The following is a 10921-nucleotide window of genomic DNA, read 5'->3' on the forward strand; positions in this document are numbered from 1 at the left end:
GAAGGGAAGGGAAGGGAAGGGAAGGGAAGGGAAAGGATGGGAAAGAACACCATACTCTCTACTTCAGAAATCTCCCCAAAATAAACAAATAATACATTCCACTCTCTCTCCCCAAAAGCCCTAGCCAGAGATGCTATTTGTCCTTCAAATTTAATGATTAAGAAAGAAATCAGAAAGTGATTTACATATTTTAAACAGCGTGTTTTCTACATAATTCACTTTATGGGTAAGGACAGCAATATGGGGAAATATTCTTCAGCCCTTGATACTTCACTTACCTTGATAGAACCCAGTCTTATTCCTGTCTTTAATAATGTGTTTTGTAAAATATGAGAAGAGGAAGTTCCTATCAAGTATAGAATCAAGAAATTAGAGCCAAACTCAGTGACACACACCTATAATCTCTACTACTCTGCAGGCTGTGTCAGGAGGGTCACAAGTTCAAGGCCAGCCTGGGAGGCAGCTCCTTACTGCTTGGGTTCAATCCTTAATTTGTCAAAAAGAAAGAAAGAATGGGTTGTTTTGAACTTCTGTTTTAGAATTTTAGAAATAAGAAATGTATATGGCTAGAATAGAATTTATAATTAAACAATTATATATAGTTGATTTGATATGTTAGAAACGTGAGACTGTAGCCAATTTTGATGCGAATTGTGATAACAGTTATTAAAAGTGACTCTTTAAAACTTATACAAGAGCTACATTGAGGGCTCGGGGGTGGAGCTCAGAAGTAAAGCACATGCCTAGCAGTGTGAGGACCTGGATTCCATCCTCAGCACAGCGAAACAAAGCAAAGCAGAAGCTATGCTGAGTGGAAAGGACCTGGCAGAAAAGAGAACACACTGTGTGATTTCATGCACAGGCAGTTTGAGAAAGCCTAAAACTAATCTGCATTGACAGACACGAGAATGCTGGGTACCTGTGGGGTGGGGATTGAAGGGAAGGGCACAAAGGGACATTTTCACTCACTTAACTGCACATTTAAGATAGGCACATTTCACCCTGTGTACGTTTAACCCCAAATAAAAACAGTTTATGCAAAGAGAAATCTCAAAGTCAAGATATCCCATAGAACACAGCAGGAATTGCCACTGTCAGATGCGTGTTAGTGAGATGTAGGAAGGCTCGCTTCAGGATGGAAAACCATCGTCCTTCCACTGAGCCTGAAGTCAAACCAAAGGAAGTGGCTCTGAAAGCATTAGTCCTCTTAAATATTTTGAGTATACTTTCCTACATTTGCTACCTTACTATTATCGTGTGTGTGTGTATATGTGTGTGTGTGTGTGTGTGTGTGTGTTGCTGAGAATCAAACCCAAGGCCTCGTGCATGCTAGGTAAGCACTCTACTAATGAGCTACATCCCTGATTCTGTTGTGTTATTATTTTACTACAGGTAGAAGGAGGTGAATTTCAGTTCACCCCTGACCAAATTATCACAAACACTAAAGTATGATTACATTGAGATTGGTCATGTAATGTAACACTAATCAAATAAATTGGCTACTTCAAGGATGAAGGGATTATTTACTTCAGGCTATTAAAAGGCTGGGCTCTATTGCGATAGAGGGTTTATACCATATCCTTAAACTCTCTCTCAACATAATATTGAATTTCAAAAGACCAAGAGAAAAAGGAAGCTGAAATGCTTATCTTGTGTCTCTAGACAATTATCCAAAAAGAAACTTCACTTATTTTGTTTCTTGCAATATGTGTAATGCTGAAAGTGATAAAGGACACCACAAAAGAAAATATAAGACTCAGGTGCATTTTGAGACACTTAGTGAAATTAAGAGCAAGGCCTATCTGGATAAGTACTCTGAAGCTACCAGCGGAATTTCATGAATATATGAATTTCAAAAAAAGTACACATAATCAATAGAAAAAATGCTTGAATAGGAGAAGAAATAGACACTTTAATCTTTCCTTTTCTATTAAGGAAAAAGCACCAAGCATAAAATGATTTTTATGAAGCATTACAGACTATTTGCTTTTGTCAGTTTAACTAAATACATGTATATAATGCTAGTTAACATTCAGCATTTACACCTACAATCCACACACAGACGTGGAATCTATATATAGTTCATGAACATGAATCATAGTGATACCAAAAAAAAGCAGAAAAGAGCCCTTGATCTCATCAGCCTGGGTGTCTGTCTCAGCACACACACTGTACGAGACCAAAGGATTGACTGCCGCAGCTTGAGTTAATGCTCCCTCATCCGACACCACTGCAAGATTGTGCAAACCCACGCAGACACTCAGTGCATGAGGGCACAGCAGACGCTTCATTCTGCAAGGTAGACATTTAGGCTGAAATTACAAGGTCCTGGATGACTGCTGTATTTCTCCTGAGTAACCTTAAAGCACTCTTGCATTATTCCCAGCATGGTATCATGCTGAAAAGAGAGTGTGTAAAGGTGCAGGTGTGTAAAAATGTGAGCAAGAAAAAGTCCCATCGAAACACCAGCATGCAATTTATTACAATCTGCCATGTGGAGGAAAGCAGTCACTCATATTTATCTTGCTATTTTTATTACATAATTGTAATGTCATAGGTCTTTAGTAATATATATTATATTGTATATTCATAGATGTCTTAAATATTCATAGCGTCATTTGCACTGATGCAGGCATTGGTAAAGCAGTCGTGTGATATGATCAGAAGGTTACAAACTAGGGCTGGGGATTTAGCTCAGTGGCACAGTGCCTGCCTGGCAAGCGCGAGGTCGTGAGTTTGGCTCCTGGTACCGGAAAAAAAACAACAAAAAAAAGAAGGTTACAAGCTGAAATCTGAGTCTGACGGCCCCTTGGCCACTACAAGTTGTAGAGAAAATTATTTAATTCCTCTAGGTCAGTTTCCTCCATTTTTAATAAAAAAAAAATCAATATTTAAAGTTGTTATAAGAATTGGAAAAACTAATACATATCTACATATACAAATATACACATATGTGCGATATGCAATGTTTATATATATTATATATTACATAAATATAGATATACAACCAAATACATGTATCAATCAGAAACTCAGTGCACACTTGACTATTTTAACAAACTATATGGCACTATACATTCACAGCATCTCAGTGAAAACTAAACACAGGGTTTCAGTGAAAGGTTCTATAAAGTAACAGTAAATGATTATTCTCCTTACCTGGAATCAAGCAGAAGTAATGAACTAAATACAAATTAACTGCACAGTTTTCAGAAATAGTTTTCAGTGTTTTCAGAAATACTGAAATCTGAAACTGTTATGAAAAATTTATTGTTGGGAGGGAGTCTTCCCCAAGTCTCACACTTTCATATACATCTAGCTTGGCTTGCTAGGAATACAAAACCACACTACCCTTTACCCACATTATTTCTCAGGTCCAGATTTAGTAGGTAACCTTGAAGGATAAGGCACTATCTCCCTCTGAAACAAAAATACCTTCTTATTTACTGCCTGCTATAAAGAGATAGATTCCCCAAGCCCACTGTTCCTCAGCTGCAACCCACAATGTGCATTCCATCCACTGGGACCATGTCACACCACTCCTGCAGGATTGTGGAGACAATGCCGATATGTTGTAGACCATCGTGTTTGCTTTGCCTAAAGTCTTTTGCCTCTGCCTCAGAAGTCTCATGTTGTCTGACATTTACACATGAAACAAGAACAAGCTAACATGTTAGCTTGCAAGTTTTGGGAAGGGGGATAAATTTTTTTTTTAAGAGCAAGGACAAGGATTCTGCAATTTGCATCCAGTGTTATGGAAAGATTCCTTGGAATCCAGGAGTGAATGCTATTGACAAAGGGGTAGATAAAGTGTGGAGGGATGGCTAAGGGCCCTCCACTTTTAACAAGATTAAGCAAGAAGAGGTAGAAAGCTAAAAAAAACAAACAAACAAAAAAAAACACAATGTCCTGGTAGTTTTTCCCTCTCCTCCAAGTGAGTGGAGGGAGGGAAGCTGTCATGACAAAGGACAGAAAGGTCCACAACCCCAGCTGCAATGCAGTGTCCCTGTGGGTATGAGTCAAAGAATCTGGACAGCTGAGAGAAATGCTATCAGAAGTAAGGAGTGTGCTGATCTATACAGGTAAACTGAAACCATTCTTAAGTTTGATTTGTTGAGCCCTGAGCAGTCACCCTCTCAAAAGCCAAAGTGCGTACAAGGCTACGCCTGATTGTGCAGAGCTGGTCAGGCTCGCACACTTGGCCTCAGCCATAGCCCAACCCATCCAGCAACAAAGATGAGGTACTGGGTTCTAGCGGCTGAGTGTTTAGAGCAGCACCATGCACAATAGCTCAGCTCTGGAGACAGCCTAGATGCTTACCAAAAGACAAATGGACAAAGAAAATGCAGTCTACATACAGAATGAGATACTACTAGGTCACAAAGAAGAGTGAAACCATATCATTTGAGGGAAGATGGATGGAACTTGAGATGGTAATGCCAAGTGAAATAAATCAGACTCAGAAAATTAAATATTACATAGTTTCTCTTATAGGAAAAACCCAAAAGAGAAATTAATTAAAAGATAAAATAAAGGAGAGCAGTTAGGAAACAGAGGCAAATTTGGGGGGGAAGGAGATCGGGGAGGGTAGGGAAGGAAGTAAAGAGGAAGTGAAGAGATCAAAAATGCTCAGATTATATAATTTTATATATATATAATTTCCATATATATATAGTATAATTCCACAAAAGAATGTAGCTATTATGTACCAAAAACATACACTACTGAAAACTTTCTTTAAACTTTTTCAAAATAGACTGCAGAAAAAATTGCAAAGGCAGGCACAAAGACAGAAAGACAGGTCTCAGGACCCCAGCAGTCTCCAGATGCTAGAAGTGCACAGAGAAGAAAGCCATAATGGTAGAAAGCGATCCTAGAGCCAGGGATAAGAGGGATGAAAAGGCCAGCAGCCTGGCCTCTCTCAACCCTCCCTGGGGTAAGGGGCCTCTTTTGCCATCCTGGGTCCCCATCCCCCTCCTGGGAACAGCATGGGCTCTGGTTCCTGTGTTGGAACTCCCTGAAGTACATGTGTTGGACTCCTTAGTCTATGTCCCCCTAGGGGAAAAATGCAGCTGAATTCCACTCAGTTTAGAGTTTACCATCAAGATCAATGAAACGACTCTACAGCGTGGGGTATTTATGCTGCTGCTATGTATTGTTGTGTGTCCTCTGAATCTTCACCTATAATGGACTCAATGTGTGGGACGCCTGAATTTTCTGGTCCTGTCAGTGATAGACAAGATCCACACAAGCATCATTACTATTACTATACCCACCACCTCCTTAGGGTGGTCAAGAGCCATGAAATCCTAGGAAAAAAAATAGAAAACATAGCTTGAGTTAAATGCTAACTGCTGCCAGCAACCTGGAGAAGTCACTTTCAGGGACTTCCAGGACCCCATCACCTGCTTGACACTGGTTGGCAAAGGAAACTATTAACCTGCCACTAAGCTCTTGTAGAAACAGAATACCTGGTGCATTGGGAGCCTCATGACTCTCAGGCCTACCATCTCCGTGTTGGTGCAGGTCAACTCTAACTTGATAACTAACAGGGTAGGAATATCCTACAGGCCTCACTAGTCAAATGGAAATGGTATATGAAGTGCTCAGGTAGCCAGCTCAGGCAACATTTAGGCTTTTTACATGAACAGTAGCAGCTGTTCAACATCTCCTTATTCCCTACTCTGCCACATGAAGCAAAATCAACATTCAGTGGGGCCAAGTTCACAGACGTTTCCTTACATGTTTGGACCTAACTTGCTGGTGATTTAGCTAAGTTAAAAGCTGGTAGTATCTGCTGGGAGGGAGCAATTGTTCAGTACCCGCAATAGATGGAAGATTCTGATAAGGCTCTGTTGTCTCCATGAGCTGCACCAAAAGCCATTTTCCTTGATGTAGACAATGCTTCTAAATACCAGGCATATTATAATTTTACTGACTTTTGGTCTGTAGTCAATGGGCCAAAAATCCACTCTGGCACTTGGAAGACCACAGACTGGTAGAATAAAGACAGCTGTGTTTAGGAGCAGCAAACTGAGAAGAAATTGTGATCATTGCTAGGATAATGTAGATACCCGAAGAGACACCTTTGTAATGATGAGACAGTTTCGCACTAGACTGGATGGGATCTAGCTGCTGATCAGCCCATGTTCTCCAGACAGCTGGTATCATACAGGGCAGCTCTACCACCAGCATGGACAAGCTAAGGAATAGTGTGTTCTTGGTACAAATATCCTCACTGCATGCCAGGTTTGTGGCTGCTACCGAAAGCTTTCCCATTTGTTTTTAAATAAATAAATCCCTAAATTTCAATTGGCATTGTCCCGGCTGTTCCTGGACAATTGACTGTATTATTGGACCTTGGACCCACTCTTGAGACCACTCTTAATGCTTTCCCACTGTTAATAAGTTATCTTATCGCGGGTTTTTTTAGATTATGACGTTCAGGGCCAGCCATACACTGATGGCTACCAGTGTAGTCTTTGAAGTCACACTACATCATGTTTTCAGGTTTCTAGACAATCTAGTGTGAATATCCACTTTTCATCTCAAAGGACACCCCAACAACAGGCCAAGCATCAAGGCTTTGATGACTTTTCCATTGCCCTAATCAGTCACAAGCATTAGCATGGAACCCTGGAATAGATGTTTCGATTTGAAATGATTTCTGGTCCCTGAATACAGCCACACACAGAAGGCCTCATCTTTGTGGCTTACTCTTGGGTAATGATCAGAAAAGGATGGGAGGTTACAGACACCTGTTGTGACCCCTTGTGACTCTACCATGACCTTCCTGCATGTGATGTTCCTTCCCTTCCCTACCAGCAACCACAGGCAGACCCAATTAGTACCTGCTTCACATAGCAAAGAAAGCAAACTGGTACAGCATCTGTTTCATTCATTGCAGCATCAGAAGCTGCTAGAATGGGCCTTGAAAGAGAATGAACTCTTAGCAAATATGTTTTGGGTGGTTTTTTTTGATACCAGGATTCAAACTCACGGCCATGCACTTGTCAGACAGGAGCTATGCTGTTGCCAGGCAGGCACCGTGCTGCTGAGCTACATCCCCAACCAGCAAATATGTTTGTAATGAACCAGTGGATGGTATGAGTAAAATAAAGAACCCTATAACTTTTCACCTATTTAAATTGGCTTAAGGATAATATTGTTGCTATATTACAGCTGTTTTATTTGTATTAATTCTTGGTATGATCCATTACAAGGATAAATTACAGATTTTTATTACCTCTACTAATGAATAGTTACTTTGCCTGTGTCAAAATGGGAAAACAATCTTAAAAATTTTTGCAAAAAAAGCAAATTTGAGGGCACACACCTATTCAGTAAAATATTTTCAAAATGCACAGAAGGAATATACATTAATTCTTGGAGGATTATTACATATGGAAAGAAAGGAAATGAGATGGGAAGGCACTAAAATGTGGAGAGGTAGTTAATATCTAGTATTTCTTTTCCTTAGAAAATAAAAGCCTGGCTGGATCTTGGAAACAGCCTACATCAAGTGATGAATCGATAAAGAAAATGTGGTATATATCCACAGTGGAGTACTACTATGCCATAAAAAGATAAACTTGAGTTACTCACAGGAAGATGGTTATACCTTTAAGTGAAATAAATCAGATACACAAGCTTAAGCATCACATGGTTTCTCTTATATGAGGAACCCAAACTAGAAATAAAAAACAAAATTAAAAATAGAGACTAGGAAATGGAAGATAGATCTTTTGCAAAAGCAAAAGGGACCAAGAGATGGAGGAAGCAAGGAGTGAGGTAGGGACAGTGGGTGAAATAAGAAATTCAATGTGTCGTGTCCATGTGCCAACTCCTTGTTAGGAATGTAACCATTATGGGTTGCAAATGTGTACTAATAAAAATAAAAATGTAAGGAGAGGAGGCTGGGGGTGTCGCTCAGTGTGAGTGTGCTTTCTAGCCAGTGTGAGGCCTTGAGCTCCAACTCCAACATCATAGAGAAAGAGGGAGAAAGGAGGAAGGAGAGAAGCAGGGAAGGAGAAATGAAGCAAATCATACCTTTCAAATGAAGACGGTGGTCATGAGTATTTCTGTCATTTTCTTTGCGTTCTTCTGTATATTTCACAAATTTTATTCTCAAAAGTAAATCATAAATTTTAGGGCTGGGTATACTGCTCAATGGTAGCACACTTGCCCAGCATTTATTTATTTATTTATTTTTGGATTTTTGAGACAAGGTCTCGCTATGCAGTTCCGGGGCATTAAGCTCACTTTTTAGCCCAGGCTGGTCTTGACCTTGCAGTGATCCTCCTGCCTCAGCCTCCCAAGTGCTGGGATTATAGGCATATGCCACCAAGCCTGGCTTACCTAGCATATATAAGGCTCTGGGTTTGGTCTGTAACACCACAAAAAAGAAAATAAACAAAAATGAACAATAAATGATATTTTCTAGCTTTGAATATGCTCCTTATCTACTAATGGAAATAGAAGGATTTATGTTCAGTCTAAGGCTAGTAAGCTAACATAACATTTTAATTTATGCTCAAAACCAATAGTGTCTAATATCACAGTGTTTTTATATTCATTAGTATTAATAAGATTAATGAAGTTGAATTTTTAAAGAAGTACTATTCAAATTTTATTATTTTATTTGTTGTTCTGTAAGCATATAAATATATTAGATCAATTTATTCTCCTATCTATTCTTTAAAAAGTTAATTATGCCCCCTTTCTAGTCAATTTATACAGTATTTTCAGATAAGCTTATATATACAGAAGTACTTAAAAGTACCATATTTACAGTTACCTATACCTTAATTTCATGAGATGTTCTCTCCATCCATAGTATACAAATAATTCTGCAAAAATATTCCTTTCCATGAACACTTTACGCATAACCCAAATTACTCAGACACCAGAGATAGTATTCTGTTTATAAATTTAGTCTCCAGTATGTTGGATCTTATTTTATCTCGTCCCCTCAGGGACTTGTCTGAGAGAATTTCAGCTAATTTCATTAATCTGCTGCCTGTGAAAGAACTTGAATCTATAAACAGAAGGAAGCCAGAGTTCTTTAGGTTAGCTCAAACAAAAGGAAGTCATAATCTTCAACTCTCTTAAATTGAAGGATAGAGTACTATTTAGATAATTTGTAATTCTGTACACCATTGCTACACACAAATATGTAGATTAAAGAAAAATATGAAGAAAAACATGAGTTCCTGTGTTCACTTGCATTTTTCCTAGAGATCAATAACCACCAACTGTGAATTAAAGGGTTATGAAAGAGCAGACTGATAAATTTCTTGTTCTTCCACTACAAAATGCATACATTCAGAAACTGACACTAACATAATATTTTTTTAAAGTTGTAAGGAACATTTACCGAGTTCTCAGGTAAGTGAGTATGTAAATTCTTTTAGACTTGGACCGTGTGTTTTTCTTCACTGATAATGGCTAAACTAAGATGGTCTTTTCAGTCATTCGGGACCCAAAGGCAGGAGTGAGAGATGTGGGCGATTCTGTCTTTGCTTTTCCATACACAAAGTTTTAAAACTTGGAAGCAGAACAGCAGCATTTTAGGTGCCTTGGAAAATAAATTAAAATTTTTAACAAACATGGCTGCAGTTGTCAAGGTATGTTGAAATTAGAATGTGAAGAGGAGTTCCAAATACCATTTGTTGCCGAAGCCCAGCCAACCAGTCCCCCACCAGGCAGGTCCAATCAAACACCTTGCTGTTTTAATCTCATCTTTTGCCAACTGAACCTAGTGACCTGTGTGTGGGCAGTATTAATAACTCGTGGATTAACATAGATAACATCACAAAGGGGAACTCCAGGTAAAGACAAAATATGTACCACAAAATGGCAACTGAAGCATCATAATTACAAAATTCATATGAATTTTGTGAAGGAAAAGTTACCTACTATGTATTAATGACTATACTGCTATTGTTTCTTGGAGCTATATTTTATATTTACTTTTAATTTTTTGGTTTTTGCTTTTTTTTCCCCAGAACCAGGAATCAAACTTACGACCTTGTGCTTGCTGGGCAGGTGCTGTGCCACTGAGCTAAATCCCCAGCCCGTACATTTTATGTTTAGATATCCCTCCTAATAGCTCTCTCTAGCTTTTGTTTTTTCCAATCCCATCTGCTAGAATTGAATTCTAAGTTGTGATGATGATGATCTGGGATCTGTGAAACACCACATTCCTGCAGTGACAAGCGTTTTTGTTATTTACCTGAAAACAAAATGAATTTGCAAAGCAGAGGCAGACAAGCTACTTCCAGTTTACGGATGAATCACTCAGACACACCTTCTGCACATCCCTCTCCCTCAGTGCAAGGTGACCTGCTCGGTTCCTTCTCTTCTTCAGAAATGTGGAACAGAGGAGAGGCAGGCAGGTCACAGTGACCCAACTCTCCCAAGCTATGATATTGGGACCTCAGATTCAGAATCTCTGGAGGCGTTAGAACTACGTGGAAAGTTACCCTCTGTGTGTGTGTGTGGGGGGGGGACAGGCACGTGTGTGCAGACAAAGGTAATTGTTTGACTAGGTCTTGAATTTTAAATCTTTGCTTTACAGCCTTGGTAGAGACTAGTCTTTAAGTTGCTTCTCTTTCTCATTTAAGAAAACTGTTTTATGTAAAAACTCTATTCACACAATCACTGCAGCTACAGTTCTGACCAAAATGCTAAGACTTAACAAGGAGCCAGAGCACAAACTTTCTTGATTTATTTCTTTAGGCAATACTGGGGATTAAACCCAGTACCTCACACCTGTCCAGCAAGAGCTCTACCCTTGAGCTACAGCTCAGCCCTGGAATATAGCTTATTGAATTAAAAGTGTCACAGTCAGGAGCTTGGTGTAACCAGACTTGAGGAAAATGGAAGCCGGATACAGTATTTTCTTAAGATCAGAAAACAT

Source organism: Chinchilla lanigera, unplaced genomic scaffold, assembly GCF_000276665.1.
Source record: "Chinchilla lanigera isolate Chin_1 unplaced genomic scaffold, ChiLan1.0 scaffold00017, whole genome shotgun sequence".
Taxonomy (NCBI): domain Eukaryota; kingdom Metazoa; phylum Chordata; class Mammalia; order Rodentia; family Chinchillidae; genus Chinchilla; species Chinchilla lanigera.